The sequence below is a fragment of the Miscanthus floridulus genome, chromosome 17 (assembly GCF_019320115.1).
Source record: "Miscanthus floridulus cultivar M001 chromosome 17, ASM1932011v1, whole genome shotgun sequence".
NCBI lineage: Eukaryota > Viridiplantae > Streptophyta > Magnoliopsida > Poales > Poaceae > Miscanthus > Miscanthus floridulus.
Genome location: NC_089596.1, coordinates 45,917,137 through 45,934,361, shown reverse-complemented (window position 1 = coordinate 45,934,361; position 17,225 = coordinate 45,917,137).

The following is a 17,225-nucleotide window of genomic DNA, read 5'->3' as shown; positions in this document are numbered from 1 at the left end:
AGGAATGATGCCCCATCTTACTCCACTGCATCAGCTCATAGCCACCACTCCTACCACATCGAAGGAGTCCAACATCACGGCGCCGAGGGCCCCTAACCTTAGGCTGGGGGTCCCTACCTCTATAGAGGATCTAGAGGCAACTATGAAGCTCATTCACGCCACGACGGCCGCCCATCGCGCCCCTAGGGAGGTCGGGGCGGCAACCGCAATCAGGAGGTCAATCAACCCCTTCGTGACCTTCGTGACCACATCAACACTAGCGTAGATGTCCACGGCCACATTGAAAATAGTAGGTCCGCACGCTACGAAGCAAAGATGGAGCGTCGCCGGTAATTCAACGCCGAACATGAGGGATTTGCTGCCCGTCAAGCGCCACTTCTTGCTGGAGCATCAGGACTTCGCCCCTTCACGGAAAGGCTCCGAGCCGTCCAGTGGCCTTTTGGTTTCAAGGTTCTTGGTGTTAACACCTATGACGGAAAGGACAACCCCACTCAGTGGCTAACTCTATATGAGATCTCTATAAGAGCCATAGGCAAAGACGAAGACATCATGGCAAACTATCTACTCATCATGCTTAACCAGTCTATGAACACTAGTTCCTCAGCCTGTGGAAGAATTTCATCCGATCTTAGGATGACCTCAAGAAAGTCTTCACCGACAATTACATGGCTACATGCGAGCAGCCCAGCACCAAGTATGATCTGGAGAAGCTTCATCAATCCTTCGGGGAGTCCCTACGTGGCTTCATTAAGTGCTTTTCGGAGACAAGAAATTTTGTTCCCAACATCACTGACGTTGAGGCCATTGCCGCTTTCTCCAAGGGGCTCTGGCACGAGCAACTCTATGGCAAGCTGTACCGCAAGAGGGCCACAACCATCGGCGAACTGATACAAACAGCAAATGGATATGCCAACGCCGAAGAAGCCAAACAGGCTGCCTGCTCCGCTCACCACCAACACCGCGACGATGACCGTCGTGATGATGGGCACTTTGATGACCGCGACCGCCGCCGTGACGACCAAGACCATCGCGACGACCGCGACCGCCTCCAAGATGACCGCGAGCCCCGGTGTGATGACCGCTCGGATAGATCAAGAGGCAGACAAGGCCGTCATTGCCGATCAGATAACTCCATCAACACCGTCAATGCTCGTGCTAAGCGCACCTACGATGCTGATTTCGGCAAGCTGCTAGACAACCCATGCCCTATCCACAAGGATGCCAAGCACACCATGTGAGAGTGCAGAGGCCTAAAAACAGCACTCGGCAACGAATCATGAAAGAAGCCACGACGCGATGATGATGAGACCGAGGATGGTCAAGGTAGAGAACGAGGCAAGAGCAAGAGCCTAACATACCAGGACCCCACCAAAACCATCGCCACCATCTTTGGTGGGAGAGCTATCTCTGAAGACAAGCAGGAGCAGAAGCTTGTAGCTCGACGTGTCATGTCGGTCGCTATGTATGATGGCCCCATCGCTGATCCCAAGTACCTTGACTGTTCAGAGCACCCGATCACCTTCTCTAGGGCCAACCAGTGGTCGGATATCCCATACCTAGGGCGTTTCCCACTTGTCCTGGATCCCATCATCAAGGACGTGCACTTCCAGAAGGTCCTCATCGATGGAGGGAGCGCCCTCAACATCCTGTTCGCTGGGTCCCTAGAGGAGCTAGGGATCAAGAAAGAAGACCTTACCCCCATGGACTCTCTAATCTAGGGGATCATTCCCAAAAAAGCCTCCTTGCCTCTAGGACAGATTATACTATAGGTACAATTCAGCACCGCCAAGCACTTCTGTGTCGACTACATCAACTTCCTAGTTGCTGACTTCAACACGGTGAAACATGCCATCCTTGGCCGACCAGCCCTCGCCAAGTTTATGGGTGTGCTGCACTACACATACCTGGTGTTGAAGATGCCAATGGAACAAGGGGTCCTCTCCGCCAACCTCGATGTCGCCTACTCCTATGAGAAGGAAAGCTTCATGCTCGCCGAGGCTACTGATATCTCCATCCACATGCAGAACTGCATCGCGTCTTTGTAGTAGATTTCCCTATAGGACTAGGAGATCCCAACCATGGAGGTCGCTCGAGCATCAACCAAGTCCAAGGAGGTGAAGGAAGTGGTCCTCATCCCCGGCAACCAGTCTAAGACTGCTCGGATCGTCAGCTTCCTAAGGGAGCATGTTGACATGTTCGCATGGAAACTAGCGGACATGCCTAGCATCCCTCGGGAGCTGATCGAGCACTCCTTAAATGTCTCGGCAATCGCCAAGCTGATCAAGTTGAAGCTTCGATGATTCGCACAGGACAAAAAGGAGGCCATTAGTGTAGAAATAACATAGCTCTTAGCTGCCGATTTTATCAAAGAGGTGCATCATCTAGAGTGGTTAGCCAACCCAGTTCTTGTAAGAAAAAAGAATAAAGAATGGAGAATGTGCGCTGATTATAGCAATCTCAACAAACACTGCCCTAAAGACCCCTTCGGCTTACCTCGCATTGACGAGGTCATAGATTCTACAGCCGGTTGTGAGCTCCTATGCTTTTTAGATTGCTACTCTGGTTATCGCCAGATCATGCTGACAGAAGAAGACTAGATCAAGACATCATTCATTACACCCTTCGGTGCCTAATGCTACACGACCATGTCCTTCGGGCTCAAGAACGCGGGTGCAACTTATCAAAGAGCCATCCAATGCTGCCTCAAGGATCAGATCGGGAAGAACATCGAGGCCTACATTGATGACGTGGTGGTTAAGTCTAAGACTACGAAGACTCTCATCGCCAACCTTAGCAAAGTTTTCAAAGCCCTAAAAGTATACCGATGGAAGTTGAATCCCATTAATTGCATTTTTGGCATTCCATCTGGTATCCTGCTAGGCAACATCATCAGTCGCCATGGCACCGAAGCCAACCTAGAGAAGATAGTGGCAGTGACCAACATGAAGCCACCGACCTATGTCAAGGATGTCTAGAAGCTAATGGGGTGCATGGCGGCTTGAAGTCATTTCATATACCGTCTAGGAGAAAAGGAACTCCCCTTCTTCAAGCTACTCATGGCTCAAGAGACATTTGTCTAGTTAGAGGACACTGACAAGGCATTTGCTGAGCTCAAGCGGTTCCTCACCACACCTTCGATCATGACCGCCCCCAAAAGGATGAAACCCTGCTATTCTACATCGCAGCGACCAACCGGGTAGTAAGCACCGCCATCGTTGTTGAACGAGAAGAAGCCGGACACACACACAAAGTCTAGCGCCCAGTCTACTTCATTAGCGAGGTCCTAAATGAGTCTAAGACTTGCTACCCCAAGTCTAGAAGCTGCTGTACACCATCCTAATCACATCCTAGAAGCTCCATCACTACTTCGACGCCTACCACATAGCAATAGTTACTGAGTGCCCACTCGATGACATCCTTCACAATAAGGAAGCCAGTGGCCACATCATTAAATGGGCGGTCGAGCACAACACCTATACCATCGACTTTAGGCCTCGCCACATGATCAAGTTGAAGGCGCTCATTGACTTCATCGCCGAGTGGATGGATATGTAGACTCCTGTCCTGATCGACCACCTTGAGCACTAGACCATGTACTTCGATGGGTCTCTCAACCTCGATGGTGCTGGGGTAGGCACATTTTTCATCTCACCATCTGGGGATAAGCTTCGCTACATTCTCCGCCTATACTTCTGAGCATCCAATAATACCACTGCATATGAGGCGGCACTTCATGGTCTCTGTATAGATGTCGAGCTCAGTGTTAAACGCCTCTAAGTGTATGGTGACTCTGCCCTTGTGATCATTAGCTCAACATGGATTGGAATTGCACCAACGAGAAGATGGATGCTTACTGCACCGCAATAAGAAAGTTAGAAAACAAGTTCTATGGTATTGAGTACCACCATGTGGTTTGAGCTGACAACCAAGCAGCCAATAAGCTATCAAAGTTAGGGTTGACTCAGGCCAAAGTTCCTACCAGAGTGTTCATCTAGGACCTTGTGACACCATCCATCAAGCAGGGGCAAGAAGGTGTTGAAGAAAAGCCACCTACCGAGCCGTTAGTCGCAGTGGTCCCTGGCCCAAGCAGTGATTGGAGGGAACCTTTCATCAAATACCTCACACTACAGATGTCCTGGCTAACAATACAGAGAGAGAATGCCTCACCCGCCACAGCATGCATTACGTCCTAGTTGAAGGAAAGTTGTATCGCAAGAACGCCAAAGGAGAGCTACTCCATAAGTGAGTCTCTATGGAAGAGGTCGAGAAGATACTCAAGGAGATCCACATCGGCACTTGCGGCAATCACGCAGCCTCAAGAACACTGGTCAGCAAGGCCTTTTGAGCTAGTTTCTATTGGCCCTCAACGGTTGCCGGCACCAAGACATTCGTTCGCCGGTGTGAGAATTGTCAGTTTTTTGCTAAGCAAATCCACGTCCTAGCCTAGGCCTTACAAATGATTCCTGTGTCTTGGCCCTTCATATGCTAGGGACTGGATATGATCGGGCCCTTCAAGCCCACGCCAAGTGGTTTCCACTGGGTCTACGTCTGCATTGACAAATTCTCCAAGTGGATCGAATACAAACCCCTAGTCCAAGCTATAGCGAAGAAGGCAGCCAAGCTGCTCAACGACATCATTCATCGGTTTGGCCTACCTAATAGCATCATCACTCACTTGGGGTCCACGTTCACCTGTGCCAATTTCTAGGACTTCTATGACAAAAGATGCATCTTAGTTCAGTATGTCTCAGTCGCGCAGCCCAGGGCTAATGGCCAAGTTGAGCGTGCCAACGACATGATTCTTGATGCATTGAAGAAAAGGCTCTACAAGAATGAGCAAAAGCACCCCTGCAAGTGGCTCAAGGAATTACTAGCTGTGGTCTAGGGACTGAGGACCAGCCCAGTCGCAACACCGATGTCTCCCCATACTTCATGGTTTTTGGTTCCGAGGCCATTATACTAGCTGACGTCGCTTTCCAAGCACCTAGAGTGGAGAACTACAATGAAGAAAACTCCGACCACTGGCAAAGGTGCCCTCCTTGGTTGCTGCCATGCTCAGACAGAGTGTCCGAGCGCCTCTTCCGCCGTTGATGCTTCTACAGACGATGCTTGTTCATCAACTATGGGTGGACCTTGCACTGCACTACTCGGCTCGTCCTCAGCAAGCTCTGTACCTGTTCTAGCAAGGCCACTCGATGTCACCGCAGCATCCCATGCCTCCTCTATAGTAGGATCATCCTTGTCATGCAATCTGTCGCTAGGTGAGGTCGGTCCAGTTGTTGTGGTCTCCTCCATAGTAGGGGTGGTCGGTTCCACAACTGTCGGCTGCTCCATAGTGGGGGCGACCAGATCCGCCCTTGCCTATGCTTGCTTGGCTTAGGGAGCTACCAGCTCCTCCATGTGGCTTCCATCATAAGCAACCGATGGCTGCAGGACCTCCGTCGACTCCGCACTACAAAAAAATTCATCAAGAAGCATACCACCATGCCAAAGGAATATGACAAATAAATAAAGCACTTACAACTAGGACTCTCGCTACATAGCTCGAAACCTACGTCCCCGCATGGAATCGGTCTGCCCAGTAGACAAACTGCCCAGCACCTTTACCCCTACCACCTGAGTCGCTTGTGTGGTCTAGGGACCATGGTGGTCGCCTAAGCTGCTGCCACTGGAGTCGTCCACATGGTCTTAGGGACTGCGGTAGCCTTCAGTCTATCGTTGATGGTGCCACTCAAGCTGCTACTGCTGGTGCTGCCCATGTGCTGTCAGGCATTGTTGCTATGGCCCACCACATCCACCGCCTCTCCCATGTCTCCACCCTATCCGACACAGACAGCGGGGGTGTCACAGACCTCGGTGAAGGAGGCACCGCTTGTTCATCATCATCTGACGAGCTCGACATCACCACCTGCCGTCTTCAAGGCTAGGTGGGCACGCCAATGGTTATCGGCCTCTCTTCATGGCAAGATGATGCAGCTGTTTTTCTTCTTTTCGGAGATGGCTCCTCACCAGCTGGCCGCTTCCCCTAGAGCTTCTCGTGGACATACGACATCCGCTCGTCTTCATCTTTAGCGTCAAGGTTGGTCGAGCTATCCCCACTAGCCTCTAGGCTGGATAAACACTGAGGATGGCTCGGCCAGGCATCAACACCCCTCGGCTAGTCAGCTGACAGCACCGTCAAGAAGTATACCGACCATTCCTGCCCATGAATCTTTAGGAAAACGAATGAGTATATTGCAATCGCAACAAGATAAGGGATCAACCAAAACTAAAAAGAAGGCTCTTACCTATGGTGGGAGGGTCCCTACACTGAAGGCCCTCTACTGATCGTCGATCTTATGATGCCCTACGAGGTTAAGCAACACCCCAATTCACCGTATGACTTCATCCTAGTTAATCGGCTTGGGCACCTCATGGGTCCCATCAGTATCTCCCCGGAATTCATATCCAGGATGTGCCCTCTCCTTGCTAGGCTGGCATCGCCGAAAAGTGAAGTTTGTCACCACTATGACCCCATCCACCCTTCTCCGATCGATTAATGCCACCATTGGCACTAGGTCTCTCCAACCACTTGGCGTTGCTCATGGGAATCTGATCAATGTCACATACCACATAGTGTTCCCCCTATGGCATGTAGAACCATCGCTGCACCCAATACTTCACATTTGTGTTCAATGGGGTGGTGATGTATTGGCCAACCATCTCATCCCAAAGCTGTAAGTACATGCTGCCTACGATCCTAGATCTAGATCCCCTCGAGCTTTCAAGCAAAAGAAGTGGTGGAAGAGATCGAAAAGCGGAAGAATGCCAAGATAAGCCTCGTAGAAATGGATGAAGACAGAGGCATGAAGGATGGAATTCGGACCTAGATTGCAAAGACTAATCTTGTAATATTCAATCAATCCACGGAGAAATGGATGGATTGGAACAACAAATCCACGATAGAAATAATCTTCAAAAACTACTAATTCATCACAGCGAGGAGTCAGAAAGCTCTCACCGTGAGCCGAATGCCATCCTGCCGTCACCCTATCGGGCAGCACGCCGTCTTCTACCAACCGATTGAGCACCACATCATTGCTGATGGAGCCCACCCATTCCTCAGCGCAATTGAGCTCACGTGATGCTCTACTTGAACCGCCATAGTTACTTTTGGGCACCATCCAGCAGATCTATGGCTTGGAGGAGGCTACGTGCTTGTGGTTGCTATAATGGCAGATCAGTTGCCAGGCGAAGTGGTGTGGGCATGAGGAAGAAGATGAAGTGGTGGAGAGAAAGTAGGGAATGTGCGCCGGGGTCACGGTGCTCTTATAACGGTTAAACCCCTGACCCTCTGCCTTCTAGGGTTTTGGGGAAACCGCGCCTACCACGCTGCATTCTCTTCCGCAGTCTCTGGATGCCGCTGGGCCGCTGAGTGGGTGTTGACATTCCTTAGCATCGCTACTAAGAACAGAGTTTTAATTCTATCCTTGGCAACGACGCTAGAAATGCTTGTTGGTATTTATTAACTTGTCACTTGTTTTAATAGCCACCTATTATAAACCTATATCTCCTGACATTACTTTACTAGGTTGTCATCCCTAGTGATGATGCCAGAGATACTCGTGGGTACTACCTAGCATTACTATTAGAATAACTCTAAGTAGTTATTTATTAATTTATGTGACTAGAAAGAATATATATGAATGAAAAGGGATTTGCAAGCTCATAGATAATATACCATTGTAGCACTTCACCTAGGAGTATTCCAGGTGTCGTTATTTATATTTTTACCACAGGGAAAGTCTAGCATGGACAAGTATTGATAACTTATACTATTGGTGGCGAAGTAAACCATAACCAATATTCTACTCATAACAGGGGTAAGTCATAGGATAAGATATATGATAAGTATTGATCAATGATAATGATAAATCACTCAGAGTACTACTTTCTATGGCATTGGCATGGTCAGGTAGAATATTAGAGGAATAATTCCTAAGTCATTCTTAATTATAAGTCAAAGCATACATTGATTAGTGCAATTACACCTAATAGTCATTGCTAAGATCATCTTCATATCCACACATATGGGATATTACTAAGGGAGATTAAGAACAGAGCTTGTCCCCCTTCGTAACCAGATCCTATGTGCTACCTACATTGGGGAGTGGACTACAAAGGGCTCAACAGGGGTGTCATGTCTGTGATCTACCACATGACCCAGAATATAGGGTGTATCCACAGGGTTATGCCTGGAGGGGGTGGTAGGGGCTGATATATATAGCCCAGAGTGTCCAACGTGAGCCCTTGGATCAAACCAACTAAAGGAATGGCGTAGATGCAAGCTAGGAGCCGGTGGAGAACCAACATTGCAACATGGAGGCTGACAGGTGGGCCCAGGGGTCGAGTGGCCTGCAGTGGGCACCTGGCTGCTCCCCGAGCTCCGCCTTGGTGTGGAGTCCTCTTGAGTCTTTTGGTGTCCATTTCACTGTGGATAAGTGCAATTAAATATGACATGTAGGTCTACCTTGATGGTTTTCTGGATAAACCCTATAGAAATCATAGATTCACCAAAACTCGTGGAATTTGTTAGTTTAAACCCCTAAACATTTGTTGGTGATCTCAATTATGCCCTTATGCATGTTTTATTGATGGTTTATAATGGTTGTTAACTATCGTCAATAGTGGGCATGGTGGGCCGTCGTGTCAAATCGTGTCAAACGCGGGTTGATATTCAATGCTGAGTGTTGCTATGACACAATATGTTTTCTCTGACCCTACTACAAGATTTCTTCCTAATCTTCCTACAGCATTAGGGACTACGTGTGTACACATCATCTCGCGATGACTGTATTTATTTCTACACTGGTTTCTAGCAACACTAGGGACTGGGCCAGCACCTGAAGACCACTACTTTGGACCCTGGCATCACATGACTACTTCAGCTACTGCCAGGCTCGAGGAGTAAGTGGGAGCACTTCACCTTGCGGTGAATGTGCTTATTTTTCAACTTAATCTTCTATAAAATGGCTATGTTCTTCCGCGCTAACTAAGTCAATGACATCATGCAACCAACTTGGACGCCCAGAACCTAAGTGGGCACACTTCACCCAAGGTGGAGACTTTGAAATTTTTTACTTGACCTCCTTACATCCTTCTAACAAACCCTGGCTTCAAGTGTGCTCGGCTCCAGCAACCGGATGAACAGCTCAGACACATGCTTGAATAGCTCAAACGACATGTTTAGCAGCTCGAATGCATGCTCAATAGCTCGGACAAGTTTAGGACAGTGTTGCTCAATGGATGCAAGGCGCTTGGGGTCTAGATATGGGGGTATAACCCCTGATACCAGTAGGGTTGTACATGGGCTGAGCCGCTAGGGGAGGCCTAGCCCATAAGACTATGCATGGGCCATGCCACTGGTGGAGGCCCAACCTACGAGACGATGCCATGCGAGGCATGACATAGGTCTGCGTGCCTTGTAAGACTACTTGAAGATCTTCGATGATCTAGGAAACCTGGTCGGATATGCTAGATCCCGTAATATCTGTAACTTGCTATCTTGTAAAACCGATTAGGATAGAAACAACCGATCTGTAACCCTACCCCCCAAGCTATATAAGGTGGGTAGGGACCCCCCTCATTTTGATCGGGTCATATGCAATACAATCCACAAAGACACAGGACATAGGGTACTACATCAAGCTGACGGCCTAAACCTGTCTAATCATTGTCTCTCTCATTCTGTGTCACCATCCGACTCCCTCACGCGCACCTCCACCGATTCATCTACTACCATGGGCATACCCCTCGGTAGACTGCCGGGTGTATTTTGTTGACACTAACATGATTACACATATATGCTATTCATATTGTCCCATTTCCACATGTAATGGAGAAAAAGTGCTTTGCAGGCAACATACATGAAAAACATAGGAAATGGTAATCAAAATATGCAACCGGAGAAAGCCCAAATAAGCAAAAGAAGAAAGAAGCCCACTACCCAAAGAACTTGGGCCCGAACCCATGTGGAAGCAGTCCTGGCCCACCAAGCAGCTGACCACACGAAGGCAATGGTGGGGAGGTGAAAGCTCTAGTTTAGTTTTGGTTAATTGATGAAACCCCAAGTGCTAACCTAGTTTATCAAAGTGTTTATGAGATAGGTAGCACTACTCCAAGTGATAAAGCAATGGAGAAGATCATGACGATGATGATGGCATGGTGATGATCAAATGCTTGAACTTGGAAAAGAAGAAAGAGAAAAACAAAAGGCTCAAGGCAGAGGTATAAAATGTAGGAGCCATTTTGTTTTAGTGATCAAGACACTTAGTGAGTGTGATCACATTTACGATAGATAGCCATACTATTAAGAGGAGTGAAACTCGTATCGAAATGCGGTTATCAAAGTGCCACTAGATGCTCTAACTCATTGCATATGCATTTAGGATCTAGCGGAGTGCTAACACCCTTGAAAACATTTGTGAAAATATGCTAACACATGTGCACAAGGTGATACACTTGGTGGTTGGCACATTTGAGCAAGGGTAAGATACTTCACCGGTGGAGTGTCTGCCCGTAGAGTGCAGATAGTCCAACGGTGCCACCGGCGCCCTAGATAGAAAAATTGGAGGTCACTGTAAGTGACTGGACACTGGGTCTAAATTGACCGGACGCTGGTAGTCTAGGTCCGGTCGAACTGACGGGTCAGCACAGTATCCAGGGTTTTGCACCGGACGTTGAGGTGTGTCCAGTTGAGGTGGACCGGACGTGTCCGGTTGAAGAAAACCTGGTTTGGAACCTTATTGTAAACGACCGGACACTGGGGGTCCAGCGTCCGGTCACTTGTGCCAGAGCGTCCGGTCGCTACTTAGCCATTGCGATCGGGTGGTTCCTATTGAATGGACAATGACACATGGCATACATTGGTTGACCGGACGCTGGGTCTTGAGTCTGGTCAGTTGGACCGGAGCGTCCGGTCAGCCCATGTTATGCCCAGTGAAGGGGTATAACGGCTCTATCTCGTGGGGGCTTCTATTTAAGCCCCATGGCTGGCTGTAGCTCATAACTCTTGCACATTTTCATTGACATAGCAACCTTGTGAGCTTAGCCAAAGCCCTCCCACTCATCTCCATCATTGATCCATCATCTTTGTGAGATTGGGAGAGAATCCAAGTGCATTGCTTGAGTGATTGCATCTAGAGGCACTTGGTATTCATGTTGCGCTGTGAATTTCGCTTGTTTCTCTTGGTGGTTGCCACCACCTAGATGGTTGGAGCAGTGGTGGAGGATTGGCATGAGTTGGTGATTGTTGGTGGCCATCTCCGATGATTGTAAGGGGAGTTGTACCTTCCTCGGCGGAGTGCCGAAAGGTAACTCTAGTAAATTGCTCGTGTCATTGAGTTACCTCACTTGTGGGTTGGTTCTTGCGGTGTCCTATCGTGTGGACGAGGTTTGTGAAACACCTCTTAGCCGCCGAACCACCAAGTGTTGGTCGACACAACGGGGACATAGCGTGTTGGCAAGCACATGAACCTCGGGAGAAAATCGATTGTCTCTTGTCTTTGGCATTCTCCTGGTGATTGGCTATATATTCATCTTGTGATTGGTTTATCCCCTACACGGCGGTATAATCAGCCTACTCACTTATTTACATTCTTGCAAACTAGTTGATACAAGCTCTTTAGTGTAATTAGAATTGAGAGCTTGCTTTATTATTTACATTCATCTAGTTGAGCTCTTTAGAGTAGCAAGTTTGTGTGCCTAAGTAATCATTGCAACTAGAATTGTTGGATAGGTGGCTTGCAACCCTTGTAGAGCTAGAGCAAGTTTGCATTACGCTATTTGTCATACTAATCAAATTGCTCTAGTTGATTTGTAGAATTTTAAATAGGCTATTCACCCCCCCCTCTAGCCATATTAGGAGCTTTCAAGTGGTATCAGGAGCCATGGTCACCTGTTTGATTGAAGGCTTAACAACCTCGGTGTCAAATTATGGCTCAAGTTGTGTTCAACCATGTGGGGGGGGGCAAACCACCGTTCTTTGATGGCACATGCTATGGTTATTGGAAGAGAAAGATGAGGATTTATCTTGGTTCAATCAATGATCAAGTATGGGAAGTGACCGAGAATGACTATGCTATCATTGATCCCGATGATCCAACCAATCAAGATAAGATCTACAAGCAATGCAATACAATGGCTCTCAACACCATATACAATGCCATTGATTCCAAGGTGTTTGAGCAAATCAAGGATTGTGATAGAGCAAATGAGGTGTGGAAGAGATTAGAGGAAACATATGAGGGCACACCAGCGGTGAAGAGTGCTAAGTTGTATATCCTCAAGGATAAATTAACAAGCTTCAAGATGAAGGAAGATGAGAGCATTCCGGAGATGTTCCATCGATTGCAAGTCATTGTCAATGACTTGAAGGTATTGGGAGAGAAGATCAACGATGATGATGTCTCCCATCGATTCTTGATGTGCTTACCTCCAAGATTTGAGATGCTAAGATTGCTCATCATAAGAGGAGGATTAAAGGACATTACCCCAACCAAGTACTAGGTGATGTCATAACACAAGAGACATATCAGTGTGGAAAGGGAGGGGGATGACAAGGATGACAAGAGGGAAGAAGAGGACAAGAAGAAGAAGAAGAGTATAGCATTCAAGGCTAGCTCATCATCATCCAAGAACAAGGGCAAGTCCAAGAAAGAATCAAGTGATGATGATGATCTTAGTGACATTGATGATGAAGCCATGGCCCTATTTGTGCGCAAGATGGGCAAAGTCATGAAGAAGAAGGGCTATGGTGCAAGAAAGAGAAGAGATCACACTAAGAGCAAATAATATGTGAGAAGATGCTACAATTGCAAGAGCCCCGATCATGTTGTAGCAAATTATCCCTACAATAGTGATAATGATGAAGATGAAAAGAAGAAGCATAAGAAAGATAAGAATGAAAAGAAGGAGAAGAGAATGACCTTCCAAAAGAAGAAGGGTGGAGGCTATGTAGTCACTTGGGATAGTGATGGCTCATCGGATAGTGATGACTCTAGTGATGATGGCAAGAAATCTATCAAGAAAGCACTAGCAAGTATCGCCATCAACAACAAGCCCTCCATCTTCGACACTTCATTCGACATGTCTCATGGCAAAGCCTACCAAGGTAAAATATGATGAGAGTGATGATGATGAATGTGAAAGTGACTCTTGTAGGAATGATAATGATGATGATGATGATGATGAGGAGTACTCCAAGGAGGAGCTCTTGGATATGTGTGAGCAAGTGCACTGCTTGCAATGAGATGAAGAGAAAGGAGTGCAAAGAATTGTGCAAGAAAGTAAAATTTCTTGAGCAATCCTTTGATGAGCTCAATGCCACTCATGAGGGGCTAATGGATGCCCATGAGAAGCTTGGCAAAGCTCACTCTAAGCTTGAAAAGGCTCACTCCTCTCTCATTGAGCAAGTCAAGAAGGAGGAAGCCAAGAAGGAGCAAGTGATAGTAACATGTGATGTGGGACTTAACATGTGATCTTATTGATGAATCCTTTTCATGAACCCATTATTGTTGCTCCTACTAACACTTCTTGTAGCACAACCATTACCACTCCACCTATGAATGATACATCACTAATGGTGGAAAATGAAACCCTCAAGAAGGAGGTGAATGAGCTCACTCGTGCCTTAGGCAATGCCTATGGTGGAGATGCCCGCTTGCTAAAGTGCTTTGGTAGCCAAAGGTTTTCTCTCAACAAAGAGAGATTAGGCTATACCCCCAAGAAAGGCAAGGTGGCCTTTGTCACTCCCAAAGTTAGCTTTGTGAAGGGCAATGGTCGGTTTTGCAATAGATGCAAGCAAGTTGGGCATATAGAGCAAAATTGCAAGACTAACAAGAACAAGCTACCTAATGTATCCTCAATCAAATTTGATTCTTGTTACATGCTTTATAAGGGTGCCAATGGTGTGAAGGCTAAGTTCATTGGTACACCAATTGTGGGCCCAAAGAAGAAGGCCATTTGGGTACCAAAGTCCTTGGTGACTAACCTACAAGGACCCAAGCAAGTTTGGGTACCTAAAAAGAATTGATCTTCTTTTGTAGGTAAATTATAAAGCCGGAGGAAGGCATTGGGTGCTTGATAGTGGGTGCACACAACACATGACCGGTGATTCAAGAATGTTCAATTCAATCAATGAAAGCAAGAGCAATGGGATTGATAGTATCACATTTGGTGACAATGGCAAAGGCAAGGTCAAAGGGCTTGGTAAGATTGCAATATCCAATGACTTGAGCATTTCCAATGTGCTACTAGTAGAGAGCTTGAACTTCAACCTATTGTCGGTAGCTCAATTGTGTGATCTTGGTTTCAAGTGCATATTTGGTGTGGATGATGTAGAGATCATAAGTGTAGATGGCTCTAACTTGATATTCAAAGGATTTAGATATGAGAATCTATACTTAGTTGATTTCAATGCTAGAGAAGCTCAATTGTCAACATGTTTGATCACGAAGTCTAGCATGGGTTGGTTATGGCATAGAAGGCTTGGTCATGTTGGAATGAAACAATTGAACAAGTTGATTAAGCATGACTTAGTTAGAGGCTTGAAAGATAGTCACATTTGAGAAGGACAAACTATGTAGTGCATGTCAAGCCGGAAAGCAAGTTGGTAATACACATCCTAAGAAGAGCATGATGAGAACATCTAAGGCATTTGAGTTGATGCACATGGACTTGTTTGGACCAACCACATACACTAGCATTGGTGGAAACAAATATAGATTTGTGATTATGGATGATTTCACTAGATACACATGGGTATTCTTTCTTGTTGACAAGAGTGATGTGTTTGCAACATTCAAATCATTTGTCAAAGGCATTCACAATGAGTTTGAAACAACAATCAAGAAAGTTAGAAGTGACAATGGAAGTGAGTTCAAGAACACTAGAATTGATGAGTTATGTGATGAATTTGGAATTAGACATCAATTCTCGGCCAAGTATACTCCTCAATCAAATGGGCTAGTTGAAAGAAAGAATAGAACCTTGATTGATATGGCAAGATCAATGTTGAGTGAGTACAATGTGAGTCATTCATTTTGGGCCGAAGCAATCAACACGGCTTGCTACTATAGCAACCGACTCTATTGTCACCCCATGATGGAAAAGACACCTTATGAGCTATTGAATGGAAGAAAGCCCAACATAGCATACTTTCGGGTTTTTGATTGTAAATGCTATATATTGAAGAAAGGCACTAGATTAAGCAAGTTTGAAAAGAAATGTGATGAAGGTTTCTTGCTTGGTTACTCCACTACTAGCAAAGCTTATAGAGTTTGGAATTTAGCTAGTGGTACTCTTGAGGAGGTTCATGATGTGGAGTTTGATGAAACAAATGGTTCCCAAGAGGAAGATGAGAATCTAGATGATGTAAGAGGCACTCAATTGATCAATGCAATGAAGAACATGGACATTGGTGAGTTAAGGCCTAGAGAGGTGATTGATATTGAAGATGACAAGAATCAAGTGCTCTCTAACTCAAATGTGCAAGCTAGTGGTTCTCATGATCAAATCCAAGCAAGCACTAGTGATGGCAATGTGCAAGATCAACAAATGGCTAGTTCATCATCTCAACCAAGTGATCAATCAATTACTAGCAATCAAGTGCAAGTGCTTCAACCAACCAATGTTGCAAGAGATCATCCATTGGACACTATCATTGGTGATATTTCAAGAGGTGTGGAAACAAGATCAAGATTGGCCTCATTTTGTGAGCATTTCTTATTTGTGTCATCCATTGAACCTAAGAAGATAGATGAAGCTTTGAAGGATGTTGATTGGATCAATGCTATGCATGAAGAGCTAAACAACTTCACAAGAAACCAAGTATGGGATTTAGTTGAGAGGCCTAAGGATCATAATGTGATTGGAACTAAGTGGGTCTTTCGGAACAAGCAAGATCAAGATGGGATAGTAATAAGGAACAAAGCAAGATTAGTGGCTCAAGGTTACACTCAAGTTGAAGGTCTTGACTTTGGAGAAACATATGCCCCGGTTGCAAGATTGGAAGCAATTAGGATCTTGCTAGCTTATGCTTGTGCCCACAACATCAAGTTGTACCAAATGGATGTGAAAAGTGCATTTCTCAATGGGTACATCAATGAGCTTGTGTATGTTGAGCAACCTCCCGGTTTTGAAGATGAGAAGAAACCCAACCATGTCTTCAAGTTGAGAAAGGCTTTGTATGGATTGAAACAAGCACCTAGAGCATGGTATGAGAGATTGAGGGATTTCCTACTCTCTAAGGGATTCAAGATGGGAAAGGTTGACACCACTCTCTTCACCAAGAAGCTTGGAAATGACTTGTTTGTAATGCAAATCTATGTTGATGATATCATCTTTGGATCAACAAGTCAAGAATTTTGTGAGGAGTTTGGCAAGATAATGGCAAGTGAGTTTGAGATGTCTATGATTGGAGAACTTAGTTACTTCCTTGGTCTTCAAATCAAGCAAATAAAGAATGGCACATTTGTGAGTCAAGGCAAGTATATCAAGGACATACTCAAGAAGTTTGAAATTGGATGAGAGTAATGCTATTAGTACACCAATGGGGACAAGTGGAAGCTTAGATAGTGATGCTAGTGGCAACATGGTAGATCAAAAGATGTATCGGTCTATGATTGGAAGTCTACTCTATGTGACCGTATCAAGACCGGATGTGATGTTTAGTGTATGCATGTGTGCTAGATTTCAAGCCTCACCAAGAGAAAGTCATTTGAAGGCAACTAAGAGAATATTGAGGTACTTGAAGCATACACAACATGTTGGATTATGGTATCCCAAAGGAGCAAGATTTGAGTTGATTGGATATTCGTACTCCGATTATGCGGGATGCAAAGTTGAGAGAAAGAGCACATTGGGCACATGTCAACTATTGGGAAGATCACTTGTATCTTGGTCATCAAAGAAGCAAAATAGTGTAGCACTTTCAACCGCCAAAGCAGAGTACATTTCAGCCGGTAGTTGTTGTGCTCAATTACTTTGGATGAAGGCTACATTGAGTGACTTTGGAATCAAAGTTCAAGCAAGTGCCATTGCTATGTGACAATGAAAGTGCCGTAAAGCTCACCAACAACCCGGTTCAACACTCAAGAACAAAGCATATAGATGTCCGTCATCACTTCATAAGAGATCACCAACAAAAAGGGGACATTTGCATAGAGAGTGTGGGCACCGAAGATCAA